Source organism: Mastigoproctus giganteus, chromosome 7 (assembly GCF_048544385.1).
Source record: "Mastigoproctus giganteus isolate SK-2022 chromosome 7, ASM4854438v1, whole genome shotgun sequence".
Taxonomy (NCBI): Eukaryota; Metazoa; Arthropoda; class Arachnida; order Uropygi; family Thelyphonidae; genus Mastigoproctus; species Mastigoproctus giganteus.
This window is the reverse complement of record NC_143581.1, coordinates 156,567,002-156,588,167: the sequence shown is the minus strand read 5'-3', so window position 1 is coordinate 156,588,167 and position 21,166 is coordinate 156,567,002.

The following is a 21,166-nucleotide window of genomic DNA, read 5'->3' as shown; positions in this document are numbered from 1 at the left end:
TCTGATTTACTGGCCCACTCTATTTCTCTGCACATGTACTCATCAGAATCATTAGGCCTATAACACACTCCTACCATCATTTTTGCTTTCCCAGTGCTTATGTCACAGCAAACTGACTCAGTATTGCACTGGCCACCCATTTCAATTGGATGTACTGCCTTAGATTTTATGTGCATCTTAATTAAGAGCATAATCCTCACCCTTTCTGTCCTTTATACGTCTAGAATGAATCGTTTAGTAGTTCTGGGCGCCTTACTGGTGTGGCCCCTGCCTTATCATCATATATGAGATGATTGGGGCACTCCAGGCATAAGCTGCAGAATACCCTCTAGGCCAGGAGATCTCCCTTTCTGGCCCATGGCATTCCTAGAACCATGATGTTAGTTTTTGTTTTGTGTCTGGATGTTGCTGACACCCCTTCTCGTGTGTGTGGAATATAGATGCCCACGTGACAACCTCGTGGGCTTTATCCGTAACCTTTATTTCCCTCTCCCGGAGGAGATGGTTTGGAGATTCAACCTTAAATAGTTGATTTAAAGGGGAATGGGGAATCAACCTTAGGGATATGAAAAGGGGGCAGATAGGTAAGGGGGATATCGCTAAGATTGTTGCTTCCACCTCTTTACTTCTACTTCCTCCCCTACCCCCATTCAATACCCCTTCCTTTTCATTACTATAGGGATTCCTTTCTCTCTGTTTTCTCCACCAGAGGTTCACTCCCAAATCTCACTTTCATCCGGTGGCTAGTCCACCATAACTTTTTTAACTCCCTCCCTCCAGGGCAGAATGGGCTTCCTACTCCAGAGGTTACCCCTAATGTAACCCCTTTTCAACCTGGCTGCCACCCTCGCTACCGCCCACACAGTTCTTTTCCTTTTTATCCCATACTTACACTATCTCTCCCTTCATTTTTATTTTTTCTGGGTCGTCCGTGGGAAACTCATGCAACCCCAGGGTTCGACTTGCCAGAGTCTATTTCTTTCTACTGACTCGGCCTGCCTCCCCGTGGGGAAGCATGGTAATTATGGGTTGGTGGTTTACACAGGCCTCTAGGTAAGGGGCGGATGAACAACATGTGAACACTAAACCTTCACAAACGCACACCAACTCATACTATCTAACCTTTACAGAGTACTGTATACATCACAAAATACCAATCGTGGAGTTGGGGAAAATTCCTGGTGCTGCAAGTCAATCCACACTATACACTATACCCTTTCTGTATACATTGTACTCCCCATTTTCAGATTCTCTGAAATTCCAACGTCTGCATGTGATGTCTTGACTAGCTCGTCAAATTCCTCAAATTTATTTACTACACTCCTAGCATTGGTATACATGCATCTGTTCTTACTCTTGGTTACCCTAATACAGCCTATGTATTTACTTGTTTTATGATGACTCCCAGTAGTTCATTAAATACCCAGCACCTTGCTTTCAAGGCTGCTGCTCATTCCAATAGAAGTGCAAAAATCACTTTCACCTCTACCTGTGACTGTTGTTAATGTATTAATCTGTGTATTCCGCCTAACACTGCCTCGAAGGCATCGGCAAATATTCTTGTACCCTTCCTGTTTAAGCGTATCCCATCCCCGTAGAAGCAGTCTCGCCTGTTAACAAACATAAAACCACGTTGATAAAAATCTACCCCTTGAGCCTTGCACAATCTCTCCAGAGCCGAATTGATTGATAAGGCTCTCATCATATACCCCCTCCTATCGTGCCTGGGCAGAATTGCAGACACTATCAAATTTAACCCTAACTCTCGACTTTTTTTTTCAACATTTTCTTGTTAAGTAAGTTCGCAGATCTCCTTCTCCTAATGTCTTTAGTGCCAGCGTGTACAACACTACCTTTTATGCCCTTGAAAAGTGAATGATATCTGGTCTCCAACGTCATCATCTTCTGGCAATTGCAGACATCCTGGTGCTATTCCACCTCTCCTTTTTGAACAATGTTTTCCGTTTCTCTGACGATAGTCGCCAACAATAGATACCTCCTGTGGGTCAGGACATTCTGCCTTGGGGTTGCTGAAGTATTGCTTCATGATCAAGTGCAAGCTCTGGCGTTGATTTGGGCAGCTGAGAACTTTATGCCTTCCCCCAATTTATTTTCTTCGAGGGCATACACCCTCTTCTTCAAGCTGTCATAAAGGCCCCTAACAACGCTAAGTTGGCGCCTAATATCCTCACACGCCTTACTTCGAGCACATACAAAGACATACTCCTTGCGAATATCATGTGCCATTCCTGATAGCGCTGCAATCATCAAATAAGCTGTACATAAGGCCGTGATTATGTGGTGTCCCATGTATATTATATTTTATTATTTATATTTATTGTTCTTTTTTTATATATTATTTTTATTTAAAATAAATGTTGTTGTTGACTTCCACCCTACTGAAGTCACGAACGGACACAATCCGTAACAACTCTGACAGCAATTTCCGAAAATTCCCAATTCTAGGGTGTGTAAAGCAGTAAGTTAGCAGAGCATGAAGACGACACAAAATTTTCATATAATTAACAAATTTTTAATGAAGTCCATAAAAAATATTTACATATATACACATACACATACAGATTCCCGAATTCATATATATAACAATGATACAAGAAAATTCACCATCTCACATACACATATATATAAACTATGCTCATTTATATTTTCTCATATTCAGGGTAATTCTGGAGGAATAGTAAATATTTTGGGAGGTTATAGTATCGTTTATTCTGAGTAAAAGAATTCATATAAATATGTGTCCAATTCTCAATGGATCCGTAGATACAGCTGTTTGAAACCGAGGCGCACAACGCCATTATGAGGGAGAGCCATCATTTATCGACTGACTTATTGTTATATTGATAAATGACTTATTGTTTTTCTTTTTTTTTTCATATTTACATACATTTTTATTACATATATACATAGATACACTTTCTATTTACAATAATCACATTCTGTGTAAGAAACAATTTTAATTATACAGCTTCACTTGCAACAATAAAACACAATAAAAGATATACTATGTATGTATGTGTGCGGATGTACTTGTTTTGGGTGACACCTAGACGTTTAGTCGAACTCCACCTTGGAAAATCTGTGTTGAGAGAGAGAGAGAGAGAGTAACTCTGATGTCTACACTCTGCAGCAATCAACACCCAGTCAATTACTGCCCATTTCTAAGCATGAGTAGTTCTGCCTGGTTCTATTATCTAGTGCTGCTACACCAATTTGTCGTCCAGTGGAAGGAGTGCAATACCAAAGGACAAGTGCCCTCAGGCTGCCCAACCCGAGGTAAAAAAATAAATAATTAAATAGAAAAAGAAAATAATAAATAAAATAAAAAAAATAATAATAATAAACAAAAAATAATTAAAAAAATTCTATGTAAAATTTTTTTTTTATGTATAGTTAAAACCATTTTATACATTCTATATTATTACTAATTTAGGAACACAACAATTAGTTTCTAAGTTAACAGTTGTAAGGTAGAAATATAATTTCAAAATTACATCAGTAGTACTGATGTATTCATGAAAGGTCAATCGGGATACAATCTGAGATCACTTGTAAAGCATTGGCTGATGTTGTTCTGCAGCATCTGTGTGTTGCCAATATCATCTTTTTCTATAATGATAAAAGTTTGGCCTTCACTGTGACGTGAGTAACCCTAGGAAACCTTATGGCACCCGCATATACTACAATTGGCAAAAATATAGCCTTATAATATAATGCCAAAGTTTTGTGATTTATACCCCATTCAGCTCTTGAGAGCCTAATCATATTGGCAGTAAACTTGTTAATCTTTTCAGCTAAGTTCTTTACTTGGGGGATCAAAGAAAATTTATCATCGATTAAGAGACCAAGGTATTTATTTTGAGAAACATAAGGAATTTGGACATTGTTGATATGAAGTTTAGGAGGTCTGTTATAATCCAGTTTATTGTTAAAGATCATCATTTTAGTTTTCGTCTCAGAAATTTTTAATTTGTATATTCTAGACCATTCCAGCAAATCATCCAGGATTTCTTTCCCATGTGTTTCTAGGAATAGCCTTGACCTGCCCGGTATGCACAGCACTAAAATAGCATATGCTATTTTATTTCAAATTTTACTTTCTTTTAGTAACCATTGGTCTAAAACAGAATTCCAGAGGAGAGGCCCAAGGACCGAGCCTTGTGAGCATCCTCTGGAAATGAATTTTTAAAATACCAAGTGTTATGAGTTGACTTTTATCTGCCTATTTGAAAAATAAGATCTAATAACCTGATACAGTAAATCATCACATTCTGCCTCTCAAAGTGACCTGAGGGCGCTCTCCCACCAGAGTATATCGAAAGTGCCCTCAAAGTCGATAAAAACAACCATCATGTATTTCTTGTCTGTAGTTTTACATAGATTCACCAAATTTCTGATGGCATCTTCAGTGGAGGAGCCTTTCTTAAAGCCGAATTGTGAATTAGAACTCATATTACTTGCAGCCAAAACCTTCTGCATCCTAGGCACTAATAATCTCTCATAAAGCTTTCCAAGATTTCCTAGAAGGGATATTAGCCTTGGGATCTGTTGCCAATTTTCCTTTCTGAGCATCTTTACTAACGCAATATTCCAAAAATTTGGAAAAGTCCCCTCTAATAGACATTTGTTGAATACATTCAACAATATATAAGAAAAATGTTGATGAAATCTTTTGATTGCCGCATTTTCAACTAAGTCCATTCCAGGACATTTTGACAGATTTATTTCAGAAATTGCAAGTGCAAGTTCATCTAGACTAAATAGTTCCGCGTCATTTGATCCCTTGTAAGATCCGTTAACGAACCTTATCTGAGCTTGTTCGGTTGTGTCTTACTCTGTGTGATCATCAGGGAAAAGTCTCTCTATAATAGCTTCAACCGTGGAGAGCCAATCAGTAGTCAGACTTCCGTTAGAGTAAACAGAACTATATATCTCAGGAGTTACAAGTTTGTCACGACAAAATTTGTATATTAATCCCAATGGATCAGAATTACCTGTATGGGACACTAGTTTCTGCCATGAGGATCTTTTGGCTTCCACAATAGCTTCGAAATATTCCTTACGTAATTGACAATAGACTTCTTTTAGTCGCCTAACGTCTGTTTCTGTTAAGTATCTGTGCCTCTGGAAATTCTTCCTTGCATCTATAACCCGTCTTTTCAAAACATAACTGGGGATTCCACCATGGGGTGGAACCAGGTCTCCTAACTTTCCTTTTAGTGGATTCAGTCAAAGCTCTGTAAAAAGTGTTTTGCACAAAGTAAGCATATTCTATTGCAGTTAAACTGTTCAATTGTGCAATATTATCATCTGAAAATTCTTGTTGTAAGACTTGCTTAAATTTGGTCCAGTTTGTGGTTCTGATAGAGAAGCGGTTTAAATCCTGAAAGTGACCTGAAGAACCTCCATCCCTGACATTTAATACTAAATCAAAAGTGATAGCATGGTGATCGCTATTGCATACATCCGGGCAGACCATCCAGTTTTTTACATGCTGCGACAAGCAAGGAGAGGAAAGGTTAACGTCTATGTTAGACCGTCCGTGAACGTTCCAAAAGGTTGTTGGCATGTTGGGAAGATTATGCACATTCCAATGGTTAGTCAATATAAATTCTTCAAACACAGAACCTCTAGCGTCGTTGCGTTCGCTAAACCAAAGTTTAGATTTTGCATTGGAGTCAGTTGAAACCAATATATTTGCACTATGAAAAGTGCTTAAAATTTCTTCCAAAAGATGCATTGGTACCTCAAAATTATTATTTGGAGCGCAATATAAAGAAACGATGTAGAAGTCTAAAAATTGGGTAGAAATATGGATGTATGTAGAAAAGGATGTAAAAAAAAACGAGATATGACTGTTACAGTTAGAGCTCCATTAAATACAACAATGGCAGTTTTTGGCTGCTTGGATTCATATGCAACGACTCTAGCTACTAACGGGTATCCAAGAACGTGATATAACTTATCCGTTTGTCTATACATCGGGTAAGGCTCCTGAATAGCCAAAATGTCTACTTTATCCTTCAAACTTGAAGTTATTAGTTCATCTGCAACACAACGTGAAGTTCTTAGTTCATCTGCAACACAACGTGAACGTTGTGCGTTCACCTGCATTATTTTTAGGAAGTATTTGTTGGTAGATCTATTGTAATTTAGATGGTTTATTTGTGTATTATTCATTAGCAATTTTCAGTCTTGCAAGTTCAGCTGCATCCCTTACAGAATGTGCATTGTCCCTGTTCCTCCTCTTACAGTTTATACATCTCGGGGGTTGTTCTTTATGGGGGCAATCTGTGTATATATATGTCCCCCAGCCGCACAATGACCGCAAGATACAGTCTTGTGGGTGCAAAACTGCGTGAGGTGGCCAAATCCCAAGCAACGGAAGCATTTTGTCACTATTGTAAATTTCCTGTATTTATGGGCTGAGAATCCCAAGAAAATTCTATCGTTTTCTAAAATATGTCTAAATAATCTCGGTGAGAGACCTATCATCCAATTTATCACTTTTGTCTTTGTACCGGAGCTAAAACGTAACATCACCTCTTCCTGAATCTCTTCGAAAGTAAAGCCATAATCTTTAAGATTTTTCATAAAGATGTCCTCTACTATTTCTTCCTTAGTCAAATCTCTTGAAACGTCATAAACTGATAGTGCAGGATATGTCATTTTTGGTTTGTCCGACTGTAGTCCAACATCTTTAAATGTGGATGATTGTCTAAGCAGCTCTAAATCCTCCTTGTTAGATGTTTCAACTAACACTCCATTATTTCTCACAATTCTGACGTTTTTAATTTTTAAATTTTTATGTTCAGAACGCAGAGATTTGGCTATTACTTCTTTAACCTCCGACACCGAGGCCAGCTTGGAGTCGTCCACCAGTCTAAAGATCGCCACATGCTGAGGGGCACTGATTTCTGCGCCCTTAGCTTCTATAAGTATCCTATCTCTAGAGTCAATTATATTACAATGAGTCAGTTATATTACAATGCTGCCCTCATTCCACTCTATCCCCTTCAGAATACATCTGCTTCGTTTGTGTCGAGCTGATACTGACTTTATCGGTGTAAGATGGCCGTAAAGGTGGCATCAAACTAGCCTTGCCACTCATGATTTGGTCAAACATATTAGCTCTTACTTGTAATTCCTCTGTCTTGACTTTTAACTTCTCATTTTGAATTATCAATGACGTGGAAATCGTTTCCATCTCTGCCCAAAAGCTATGGATTATGTTTGAGGCTGCCTTAGTTACTTTATTGGTTTCAGCAGCCATGAAATCACTCAAGCTTTTCTTTATTTTCGTCAAAGCCACCTGCATACTTGCATTCTGCATCAATTGTTTGTATTTATTGACTTTTTGAATGATACAAAACACAAATAATTGACAATTTTTTTACAAATCAATAAATGTTTGAAAATCCCACCGCCAACCTCAATGCAATTTGCAACTCTTGTGGTAATATGACGTGTTGCTCTTCTGAAGTCGTCTTGGTGTTCCTTTATGAGGACAGCAGTATCCAAAATGCGAGTGAACAATTCGTCTCTTGTATTCACATTTTCTGTGTACAAATAACGGAGGTGTATGGGGAAAATGCAATATTGCGACCAGCCATAGTGAAGTGGTGCCATCAGTTTGAAAGTGGTCGCACAGAATTGACGGATGCTGATCGAAAAGGAAGGCCATCAACGTCGACCACTGCAGACAGCGTGATGCAGGTTGATGAAATGATTCGCAATAATCGAAGACTGACAGTCGCAGAAATGGCAAAGGAGTTGGATATTTCGATAGGCAGTGTTCATTCCATCGTCCGTGAACACCTTGACTATCGCAAATTGTGTGCACGATGGGTCCTCGTTCGCTGACAGACAAACACAAAGGTCAATGTTTTTTTGTCTGTCTTCTCTAGCCTTCCTTCTACGCTATTCTGTGGAAGGCCATGACTTCTTACGCCGCATCATCACTGGCTGTGAAACGTGAGTGCACCATTTCACCCCAGAAACAAAGAGAGCATCTATGGAATGAAGACACAACATCGCCTGTGTGGAAGAAATTCAAAGTTGCACCATCGGCAGGAAAGGTCATGGCCACTGTGTTTTCGACTGTGAAGGAGTTGTTTTGTCACTGATATATAGGAATTTTGCTAGCAGGGAAAAGGAGGTGATTGTCCCTCTTTATGGCAAAAGGCACAACAATTAATGCTGCTCCATATTGCCAAACATTACGGTCCTTGCGAACAGCCATGAAAAACTTTCCAGAGGCCTGGAAAGTTAAACAAAGGTGTTGTTCTCATTTAGGACAGCGTCACGCACAACACGACAATTGCTCCAAAGTTTTGGATGGAGGTATGGCAACATCCGTCGTACAGACCCGATCTTTCGCCTTGTGACTATCACATCTTCGGAAAGCTGAAAAAACATCTAGGGGGACAACGATTTGTAAACGATGAACAGGTGCAAACACTAGTTCGACGGTGGCTGAATGGCCAAGGAGTGGATTTCTATCATCAGAGAATCGAACGTTCAGTCACACGTTCCGAGGAGTGGTTACACCAACTTGGTGACTATGTGGAAAAGTAGTGCAAGGTATGTGCTTTCTATTACATAATGTTACTTACCTCAAGAAATGTCTCTTTGGCTACAACGGTCAAGTGTAACTTATTTTTTGAATTTCCCTCGTAATTACAAAATTCGCATCATTTAAGTATATCTCATATTGTGAATGCCTTCACAACGAGTTGCCATGGTATTGCACTACCTCAAATAAGTAACGCTTCTCTAATAGAGAAGACTACCGTTACTAATTCTCGGCCGATACCATGGCAACTCGTTGTGAAGGCATTCGTAATATGAGATCTTAAATGATGCCAATTTTGTAACTATTTAGTAGTTTGCTATGTATAAACATGTTGCTATAGCACAAACGTTAGTTAACTTCTTCGTAACCCGAGGCTCTTTCCCTAAACAAATTGTAATATTCATATACTGTAAATACATAATTTACATAGATAACACATCCTTTCCTTTTTTGCTTATTGAATAACACACCCAATATACAAGAAATTCCAACTGTTACTTGGGTATTGGTTCTACTCTTCCTTTACATATTCACACAAATCACCTTACATCAGTTGTCTCTTACTTGCTACAAATAATCATTGTCTATCAAATCAATTGCTATTTTTATCACCTTATGTCGACTTATGAAAATCACTTATTTCTATCAACACATCAAATCAGTTAATATTTTCACCTCACATCAATAGACTCATCCACAACATCTTTGTTATAATTTCCCTGTTCTGATATAGGATAAGGTTCCCCTTTTCTCTTAAGGTTTCTCAATAAAATATATATTTTTTCTACACATTAACTCATTACCTAGAATCTTATCTGTTATCATCTGTTAACACATTGTCTAGAATACTAGTATAAGTAACCACATTCTCATTCTACTACACCTTTGATTTATTCTATTATTAATTCCCTTATATTTTTCCTTCTTTCTTCTTTACCCCTTTTGTGCCCTTACGTCATTTCATGGTCATTAACTTATTTATAATCTAACCCAACTTAATAACTTAATTGTATATTACAAAAAAAAAAAAAAATTCCCTTTGAAAGAAACTATCAAACAATTTATCACCGAGTTGAGCTTCTGACTCTATGAGTTTGGGGTTCAATAAAAACTGGAACACACTTACGTTCCGAAATGGGCCACTACTTCAATTCCTTGACAGTCTGGTTTCCTCCATGGCCAGGCTTCTCACATCCGTTTCAAATCTTTCTGGCGGTCTGTCTCTTCTTCGTGGGCTTGTGGGCTGGACACTCCTCACGTAAATTTCTTGACTTACATATCTGCATACCTGGCTCACTCTCGACGGATTTTCCCCCCAGTCTTTAGTCTCCCTCCCCTACTCTGTCTATACACCAGCGAACGTCCCACACAATGTTAAAAATTAAAATATGTCCAAATTGAAACCGCGCACGCAAAACTCTTTCGGCTTAAACCTTTTTCAGCGATTATTGTATTTTATTTTATTTATTTTTTATTTATTTATTTATTTATTTATTTATTTATTTTAAGGCCCTAGCCACTGAAATCTCAGGAAACTATGTGGCAGGGCCTGAGAGTAAAATATCAATTACTGGGTACCTGGTCTGCCTCCACGAGGCTAAGTGTGGACAACGTTGGGCCCCAGCAGGGGTCTAGCGGCTAAATGGCCAGAAGAACAACGAAACACAACACTACACTTACAAAATCCATACACTTTTAAATCTCTGGCCTTTACAGTGAACTGTTACACCTAAAATGAAAGCAACGCGGAGTTGGGGGAAACCCCCGGTGCCGCTAGACACGAATACACTTTACACTTTACACTTTTTTCGACGGGTCCGGATCTAGACGCAAGTGTAGCTTCCTGCATGATTATACCTCAGAAATACAGCATGCGATTTCGTTGCTAGGCACGCCGACCACCCGACGACTCAACACCACTTTTACTTTTACTTTAGAACACATGTTCCTCACTTCCAAAAATAGCACCTTCAATCTACATATCTTCGCCCATCACTACTTTCCCTTTTCGTTTCTCTTCTTCATCTTCATCTCAGATCTCTGACACTTCTGTCTGCTTCCCAACTCCTACTCTAAAACTCTCCATGTCCTCAACTCCTCCCGCCTCACTCCCCCCCCCCGCTAATTTTCCTTCTTTTTCTTCTTCATCTGGCTTCCACGAATTCCGAACCCCGAACTCTAAAACAGCTCTTAACTCTCACTCCCACATCTCTAACAACTCTACTCACGACTCTCCCGAACTCACATCCAAACCCTTTTTACCTCAGAAGTTTGGAACGCCTCCCACAGGACTCTTAACCAATCCAATACAATACTTAAAATTTTCAATCCTTCCTATTTGCTGGGGGAAAAAAAACTTACCACAACCGTCTCTCTCGTAAACAAACCAAACCTCTCTTGCAATTTCCTGTTACCTAGAACGTCTTTCATGTATGCCGATCGCTTCCCACAATACCTATTTTCATGTTTATGCTAAATTTCGACAAACATCACCCCTTATCTAAAATCCGCCACAGTGACTCTGTTTCTTTGACAGGAACGCCAGACTGTCCACTCATAATCTGTTTACTTCATAGGATATTATGATGTGGTTACAAAGGAACTGGATGCAAAAAATAATTTTGATATCATATATTTGGATTTCAGGAAAGCTTTTGACACTGTTGCGCATGGAAGACTATTGTACAAATTGGAACAGAATGGTATTAAGGGTAAGTTGCTACAATGGATAAAAGGATGGTTAAGTGGGAGAAGACCGAGGGTGGTAATCAATGGGTGCTGCTCTTCTTGGACTAATGTTATTAGTGGAGTCCCACAGGGTTCGGTGTTAGGTCCACTGTTGTTTTGTATATTTATCAATGATATTGATGAAGGTATATCAGGCTTAATGTCGAGGTTTGCAGATGATACAAAGGTTGGCAGGGTTGTTAATGACAGTAATGGCAGTGTGCTACTGCAACAGGATCTAGATAATTTGGGCAGATGGGCTAAGAAGTGGCAACTGAAGTTTAACCTTGACAAATGCAAAGTACTGCATATGGGTAGAAGTAACCCCAGAGAAACGTACCAACTGTGTGGTACTACACTTAAGGTGGTAGAAAATGAAAAAGACCTGGGTGTAATTGTGCAGTCAGATATGAAGTTTTCTGAGCAATGCAGACAAGCTGCCAGGGCAGGTCATAAGGTTTTGTCACTGATATATAGGAATTTTGCTAGCAGGGAAAAGGAGGTGATTGTCCCTCTGTATAAGGCAATGGTCAGGCCACGCCTTGAGTACTGCGTACAGGTCTGGAGGCCTCATTTTAGGAAGGATGTAGATTTACTTGAGCGTGTACAGAGAAGGGCAACAAGATTGGTGAGGGGAATGAAGGGATCCTCTTACCAAGAGAAGCTTAAGTTCTGCAAATTGCAGTGGCTGGAGACTAGGCACCTACGCGGTGATCTGATTGAGGTGTATAAGGCCTTGAATGGGTTGAGCACGCTGAATTCTGATGGGATCCTTCCACTTGTTAAGATTACGAACCTAAGGGGGCATAAATTGAAATTAAGAAAAGACAGATGTAGAATATATGTGTGGAAATTTGCCGTTAGCCAGCGGGTGGTTAATTGCTGGAACAAACTTCCATCTGTCGTTGTGGAAGTTGATAGGTTGAATAAATTTAAGGAGGAACGGGACAGGCATTTGGAGAGAATGGTGTGATTTTTTTTTTTTTTTTTTTTGGCTGATGCTGCATAAGCTCATACACTTGCTTTCTTGCATCACATGCCACTACTACTACTACTACTACTTGCTGTGTACATCCAGCTTCGCTGGCATAGATCAATCGTTTTAATACCTGTATCCACGGTCACATTGTTTTCCCGCTTCTACTAACCCTTTTTCGCCTGTTCGCAAATGACCACTCCTTCCTGTATGGGCCACTGTTTTTTATACTCGCAGCTCACCCCTTATGTACTACTTGTTACTTCTTGTCTCCATTTAGCTGCTATTTAATACACATAATTATACCCTCCCTATTTCTAATCCATAATATTTTCAAACCTTGATATTTACCATGTTCAAACAAAGAATATTCAGACTTTACAAACATTAATAATAATTTTCACTTTTCTCTGCCCTACTTGAATTTATTTCACATAAATAATATTTTCATTATATTTGTAAGAATACTCATACAATTTGTAGGACAACTGCCCCCTCTCAGTTCTCCCCAGTGCCACAGCACTCCTACTAGCTTGAGCCCTTTGCTTTTTTGCTCTGGTGTGAGGTATGAATTTCGTTCAAATTCAGTGTAATTAAAAATGCTTCACTGAACGAATATAGCTAGTCCAGTAATAACACTGTGCACCGGTTATGCAATGAAGTTTACGTTATTAATTTTTTATGAAATTAAAATTCAAGCTTTCATCTTATGGCCTACGATCCCCTTTACTAGATTTGCTTGATTCACTGCTTAGAAATCGTAAACTATCCGTAATAATTGATGGTACTTAATCATATCAGTTTACTGTTTCGCAAGGTGTTCCTCAAGGATCAGCATTGGGTCTGCTCTTATTAATTGTTTATACTAATGATCTGACAACCTTATTTCAGTCCGTTAATGTTGAGTTGGAACTCTATGCAGACGATATTAAACTTTACAAAGTTGTTTGTTCAACTGATAGCGATGAACTCCAGTTCTGTCTTGATTCCCTCTCACTCTGGCTCAATAAAAATAACTCGTTGCTGAACCCGTTAAAATGTAAATTATGTCGCTTTCGCTCGAATCGTGCAGTTAGACCCTCTGTACTTACTGATTATTAAATTGGAAACTATCTGATTGCAAGTACAGTACTGATACGTTCAAGGATTTAGGTGTCCTTTTTCGATCTGACCTTCATCCCTCTTCTCACGTTTATCACATATCTCAGACTTCTAAACTTCTTGGATTATCAAGCGTTCTTCCTCTATTTTTACGAGGGACAAAATTATTATTCTTCTTTACTTCTTATACTTCCCATTTTTGATTATTGTGATATTATTTGGTCCTCACAACAGGAATATCTTTCACACGGGCTTGAGAGAATTAAAATTAAATTAATTAAATTCTTATGCTATGGAAATCGCCTTGCCTTTCACTGTCATAATTATGGAACTCTTTGTGGTCGCTTCAGAATCGTTCTTCTTCACGCTAGACAACTTCGTGGGTCTATTTTTGTCTATAATATCATAAACTCTATTATCTAATATCTCTTCTTGAACAAATACCTTTCATTGTACCCCGTTTGAATTCTCGTTATAAAACTAATTTATCACTGCCTGTTCCTCGTACTCAACACTTACTTGGTAGTCCTCTGTTTCGTTCCCTTCAGGTATTGAATAATTACAGCACTGATTTTACACTTTCTCCATCTATGTATAAGAATTTGCTCCTTAGCGGTGTTTTCTTAATCCAAATTTTGTATATATTTTAATTCTAGTTTTGTATTGATTATTACTGTTTTGCATTGATTCTAATTCTCAGCGTTCTCACCATTATTTAGTATCTGTGTGCCCTGTGTGTGAGAAGTCTGTATATAAATAAATAAATTAGAGCGTTCTTATCGATACACCAGTAATACAATAATACTACATCGCTACCAAGTCTGAGTTATATGTATTAGGCTATACCGTAATGCTTGAAAGTTATAAGTTAATTATAATATATAACAAAATTATCCAACTAACGCTAGCTTAAGTGAGTTGAACTTCAGAGCTACGTGTGAAGCCAGGTGGGAAGGAGCAGCAGTGTGTAACGCAGGTTTTTTGATTAAACGGGGGTTCGAGCCCATCACCCCCAAATATGGAGGATGCGGAAAAGTCAGGGAATGACCACCGCATATTCTCGGAGCAATATGGCCTTAGTTGCTAATGCTCCTAAAAACCAAACAAACTTGAAGACTTTGCGGTCTTCAAGTTTGTTTGGCTGTCTTTTTAATAGAGTGTAACTGATTTCATATTGCAAACTTTTGCTGTATGTGTGTTCAAACCTAAGTTATCTCTCTTATTTAAGTATATACTGTATATACATAAACTATACCAACTTTATTAATTATGATTTTATAAATTTAAATATGTTTTTAAAATTCTATGTACACCCTTCTAGCCAACCAGCTGTATAGGAGGTGGGGGTTACAAGCAAACAATAAACTGAATAATAATAATAATAATAATAATAATAATAATATACGGAGCAACATGACAGAACCCAGGTTCCAGTGATCACAGAGAAATCTATAAGTGATCGACAGCAATCGATACGGTATTTGCAATTCTAGCGTCCAATCTCATACGTCCGTACCAAATGCGTCATACCAGAACTGCCACAAAATTACATTTCCATCACAGCGTCATATACTTTTATTTTTAAGATATTTAAATTAAAAGGCAATATGATTTATAGTGACGGTGGGTTATAGACGGGAAGCAGTATTTTAATGAATTATTATTTTTGATTTGCAAATAGATTTTATGTGACAATGTTAATTGTCCTGGGGAGGTGGGAAAAAAATGCACTCGTAATACTGATAATAAAAGGAAAATTATGACTGTTTCCTTGGTATTATGCCTCCCAAACTATTTTTAGTAAAACATTGTAGTTTAATTTAAAAGCATAATCCTCAGTAACTTTATTATCCGTGGTGTCACTAATTTTTTTTTTTAACAACTTTCGATTATTCTTCTAGAGACATATCCATAATTATAATTGCAATTGCAGTTTTTATAAAATTGTTTAGCAACCGCTGAGGTGATACCAGTCATTTTAAACCTCGGGTGCTAATACTAGTTATTATTGACAACTAAAGAACAAGTATTCCAAACTTTGGCATTTAGAGAATTAGCAATTTTGTAAATAACTATATTATACGAGTAAATAGTAAATAAAATTCATAACAGATGGCGCTGACATTCACTTGATTTTTAAAACATATTGAGCAATGCGAGATTCCGTTCATTAATTTTTATTTCTTGTTTAATAATGATAGCAGTATTTCTTTTATTCCTTTCAGATTTTGTTTCCTTGAAATATATAAAAATAAAACAAGATTTCTTAAAGGAAATTATGCTTTTAAAATTATCCGACTGTTTTCGCCGCAATGGTGGTCTTTCATGTTGTTTTCATCCCATCGATTTTCATGCCGAAACAGGGAGTAGCCATTATTGATCTTGAGGCTGCCTTCTTGTACTGTAGTTGCAGAACTCTGTGAGCTGGAGTTGATATGCGTAACACTTTTTATTTATTTATTATTATTTTTTTATTCCTGACAATTGTGTTATCGCTTTAATATTCTGCCGTATAGCCCATCGATGGAAGATTAAATATTTAAAAGGAAGTGCATATTTTTCTAAAATTACAGTTTGAACTTCATATCTTAGAGTATGTGAATGGTATACTTCATATCTTAGAATAGGAGAATGTAACTAGTTGACATTAAAAGTATCAAGAAATAAAACTTTTTTGGATATCTACAGATATTATTCTATGAATTAGTTTTAGGAAACTAAAATCTCATTCATGTACCCAGTGTTCGATGTCTACCCGAATGAATGTGTTAATATAAAGAAAACAACTCTACTGGAATGAGTCAGTATTGTGAGCCTACCTAAACTTTAATGTATTGCTTCTCGGAAATGTTGAGTAGCATAAAGACTTGTGTCAGCAAGAAATAATCTTATTTTATTTCTTACAGATATTATTCTACAAATAAATGCACATGTAATAACGGAAGATTTTCCAGAGTACTTTACAGAGAAGTGTTGAGTACCTCTTCTTTATAAAATACTGCTCTGCTAAGTCCGGGAATATCTTTTGATACACCCTTGTTTAGCAGAGTGGTGTTGTTAACCTTTATTTCAATCACTTGATTGAACTTAATCATCAGCGCTATTCTTCATAGTTAACCTGTTAGAAATAAAGGCTTACCAATATTTTCATATTTTATACCAAACTGTATTACAGATTCGTAATTACAGAGTTATTCATGCATCGTTACACTTTATTTTAGATTTACACCGTACAAAATTAGGATGAAGTTTATAGTGCACACGGAAGTTGATGCATTCTAACCTTCATGTTCGAATGATTACGTTCCTGAAGATAATTACTATCTGCATGCTTAAAGGGTGGTGAGAATAGTAGGATAAAGTTCCTTGTTAGCAAAAGATTTTACTTTCAAATTTCCATAAGAAATTTATAAAATGATTTACCGCTTAAGAAAATTAATACCTGGATTAAACTTAAATTAATAATTGCTTAAAGAAAACGTAAATCAATCGGTAATTAAATAAAACGGTAATTAATTTACGAATTGGTTATACTAATAAACACTATCACTACACTTAGTGACTAAGTTCTCTAACCGTAAATAAATAACCTCTATTAGTCATGCACAAACAAATTCCTGTGTTATCTGCATAGAAGTCAATTTAAACAGTCTTAAAATTAAATGACGTGTGTGAACTTGCCTGTTTTAAGGAAATAAAAATTTAATGTCCTATCCTAAACAGCGAATAGATATTAAGATATCTATTCGCTGTTTATTTTAGCATATACATGCTAAAATAAAAGCTTCTATTACAAAAGTTTCCCTTACAGATCTAACGTTCTGAACACATTAGATTATAGGAAGATATTCGGCAAATGGGTACCCAAGTTATTAACGAAAAAAAAAAAAAAAAAATTAAATTGTCCAGGGTGGAGAATTTTATTTTTTGCACTCTTGCAATAAATCTGCCAAGATTTGTTGCAGGAGTGCATAGTGTGTTTGTTACGCGGCGGCACTGGTTTCCCACAAAACCGCAGCAGTGCAGTAACGGTCAAGATTTTTAAAGGCTCAATAACAGGTATTGAGACCTGGATTTTCCATTATGACCCTTATTCAAAACAGTCTGTGGATTGTACACATCCGTCATCTTCTGTGAAGAACAAACCTCGAATTGTTAGATCAACACAAAAAATTATGACTGTAAATAATTGTTGCCAAACACTTTATAAGCTTAATTGGGCTATAAAACAGACAAAGGAAGGCTCTCTATCAAGATACCAAATCATATTACACTATGATAATGCTAGACAACACGTTGCCCATATGACAAAGATGAAAATTGCAGACCTAGAATGTAGAATATTTCCTGTTACTGCATATAGTTCGAACTTGGCTGCGTATGATTTTTTTTTTATTTTGGATACATGAAGATATATATTTTTGGAAAACACATTTTTGAAAGATAAGCTGGGGAAAAAAAAACAAAGAAAAACAGTGACAGGCTGACTTCAATAGAAGGGTTTGTTCTTTTACCACGGTGCATATGTGAGTTAGAAAGAACGATAACAAAAATGTATTGATAAACAAGTTGGATAGGTAAATAGAATAAATGCATATATGCTTTCCCATATTTGTTTAATAATTGATATAAAATTCAGCTCTCTAATGCCATCTTTCTACTTTTATGGCCAATTAGGCATTACACATGGACAGACCCTTATATATGAAGCTACCTAATCATGGAAGGAAAACTTAATCGCGGCGAAATTGATCCACTGGAATATATTAACTTCAGTTTGAAAATTTAAAAGTAGCTTTCACAACTTTGTAAGTCTATAAATTCATGTGTTTTGAGCTTAGTGAATCACACGAAGCACCAGATGAAAGCCGTAATCTTGAACTTTTTATTCATGACTAATTAAAGACATATTAAAGCATTCGCCGCAAGTTTCAACGAAAGTCAATGAAGATCCCTGCAGCATGTTAGGTCAGTTCTACACAAATCGAATTAGAGTTCCTACTGATGATCCCTAACGAAGCCCCAGAGGCAAAATCAAACCTTGTGAGGTACGGGAATTTCTCTGTCCACAATATTTGTGATCAACATGTTCCATTCGACCATTTGGAAAGTTTATATAAAGAAATTTACAGATATATATAAAGAGAAATACGGAGGCCAGTTTGTTGTTATATGGACTGATAGATCATCGATATATACTATTTTGCTATTACATGGATCTTTTATGTAGTATGTGGTAGAAATGTTGCTGAAAGTTTTCTTAACATACGCAACTTCGCTGATAATATTTTTCTCAAACGAAATGGAGCATAAACTTTAAGAGTGTCCGAGAGCACGAAATCCCTTCACTTTATGACTATTGCGCATAAGAGTTCATATCACTTTCCCAGATTATAATTATAATATTATAATATTCATTGCCCATTCAAATGTGCATTCATCGCTAAAAATGAAACCATTGATGACGTCCTTCACCGTTCATCTGAGCTAGAATATTGGCACAAAAATCGTGTTGTTTTGTTTATAGGCGTGTATATTCAATTGTTCAATTGTTTTCTAAAAATTCTCCACACGATACCTTCTGGATATCGTGAGTTGACAACTAGCTTGAAGTTTGATTATGTACGACTTCAAAAACAGCTGTCCTCACATTTTCCTAGTTTCATTTTTTTACACATACTCTGCCAATTTAGTATTAGAAGTGGCAAAGGCAAAAAAGCACGCTTATACAGCATCACCAAAAGAAAAAGAAGAAGCTTCCCATTTCACCTATCCATCCCCTGCAATAGTTTGTCTAGTTCTACCTTGAATTTATTTAAGCTATCCACTTCCACAACAACAACTTCTGCACATCTATTCTGCAACCATCCTTCCTCAATTTGAATTTATACCCCGTCGTATGTGCAGTCTAAGCAAGAGAAAGAATCCCATCATCATTTGAGATTCCTCAGTCCAGTCAAAACGTTAAACACCTCAGTCAGATCACCTCGCATGCGCATAGTCTTCAGATGCTGCAATTTGTACAATTGAACCTTTCTTGGTAAGAGTACCTCTTTTTCCCCTCGCTCTTCTCTGTACTCTTTTCAGTAACTTTACATCCTTCCTAAAATGAGTCCTTCTCTGCAACTCATTATTCAAGATGTGGCCTGACCATTGCCCTATAAAATGGCATAATCACCTCCTTTTCTCTGCTAGCAAAATTTCTGTATATTATTGGCAATACCCCAAGATTTGTCCTGGCAGCCTGTCTGCACTGCTCAGAGAACTTCATATGAGACTGCACAGTTACCTCCCGGCCCTTTTCATTTTTCACTATCCTGAGTGTAATACCACACATTGGTACATTACTCTGGGATTACTGTTAGCCATATGCGGTAACCTTTCCTTTGTCTTGTTAAATTTCAATTGCCATTTCTCAGCCTATCTGCCTAATTTTTTTAGATCATGTTGCAGTAGTGTACCGTCATTACTGTCATTAACCACACTGCCAACCTTTGTATCATCTGCAAACTTAGACATTAAGCATGATATACCTCCATCAATATCATTAATAAATGCAGAAAACAAAATGGACCCAGCACCGAACCCTGGGGAACCCCAGGATTCGGTGCTAACAGCAGTCCACGAAGAGCAGTGTCCATTGATGGCCACACTGTCTTCTCCCACTTAACCAATCCTTTATCCATAGCAGTAACTTGCCCGTAAATCCACACTGTTCTAATGTAAACAACAGTACTCTTGTATGTGCAACAGTATCGAAAAATTTCCCGAAATCCAAGTATGTTATACCGAAATTGTTTTTTGCATCCAGTTCCTTTGTTACTGCATCATAGTATCCACTCGTATTGGTCACATATGATCTCCCTTTAACAAATCGACGATGTAACTGAAGTATAACTGCACTCCTGTATATATAGTCCTGCATTACTGCTTTAACCAGTAAGTCCATTATTTTCCCTGGAACAGGTCTGTAATTACTCTTGTCACCTTTTGATCTCCCCCCCCCTTGTGAATTGGGGACACATTCGCACATCTCTCGTGTACAGGGATTTTCCCTGAATCCAAGAATGTTCTCAGAATTATGAGTTAGGGTTTGCTTACCTCCTTTGTTGCTATCCTTAATATAGTAGAATTCTCATCCACCCCAGTTGCTTTTATGTTTAATTTCACTTCCACTTTCCTCTCAGTTATTTCAAAATCACTTAGCCCCCCGCTAGAGTGTGATAAACTTCTTTTATCGCTTCCCTAAAGAATCCCTCATGTGTGAGTGTAGTTACAAAGTACCTATTCAGTTTTTCAGTAACCTGAGCAAGATCATCAGAAGTTTAAACCATCGATATCAAGTGGACCAATGTGATTCATTCTCTTCCTTCTAGTGTTTTCATAAGTAAAGAAGTCTTTGCTGTTTTCGTTTGCATCCTTTGCGAAAGATTTCTCATAATCTGCCTTAGATTACATGAATTCCTCGTTATTATATACCAAAGAACAACGTTTCGTGAATAAAATTCCTGCACCAGTCATACTGTTATTGAAATGCGTACAGAGAGAGACTGTTTTCTTTGTCGTATGCGAAAAGTTTGTTTAAATTGTGTTACATTACAAACTTCGGTTGTTAAAAAACAAAAACTGATTCACTCATTCTCTTCCATTGTAAGTCGCCATTTTCTTTTGTTTACAATACTTGCATATCAGATGCAAACAGAAATCGTAACTAATAGTTGAAATGGGATTTTTTTTTTCTTTGTGATTCTGTATAAGCTTGCTTT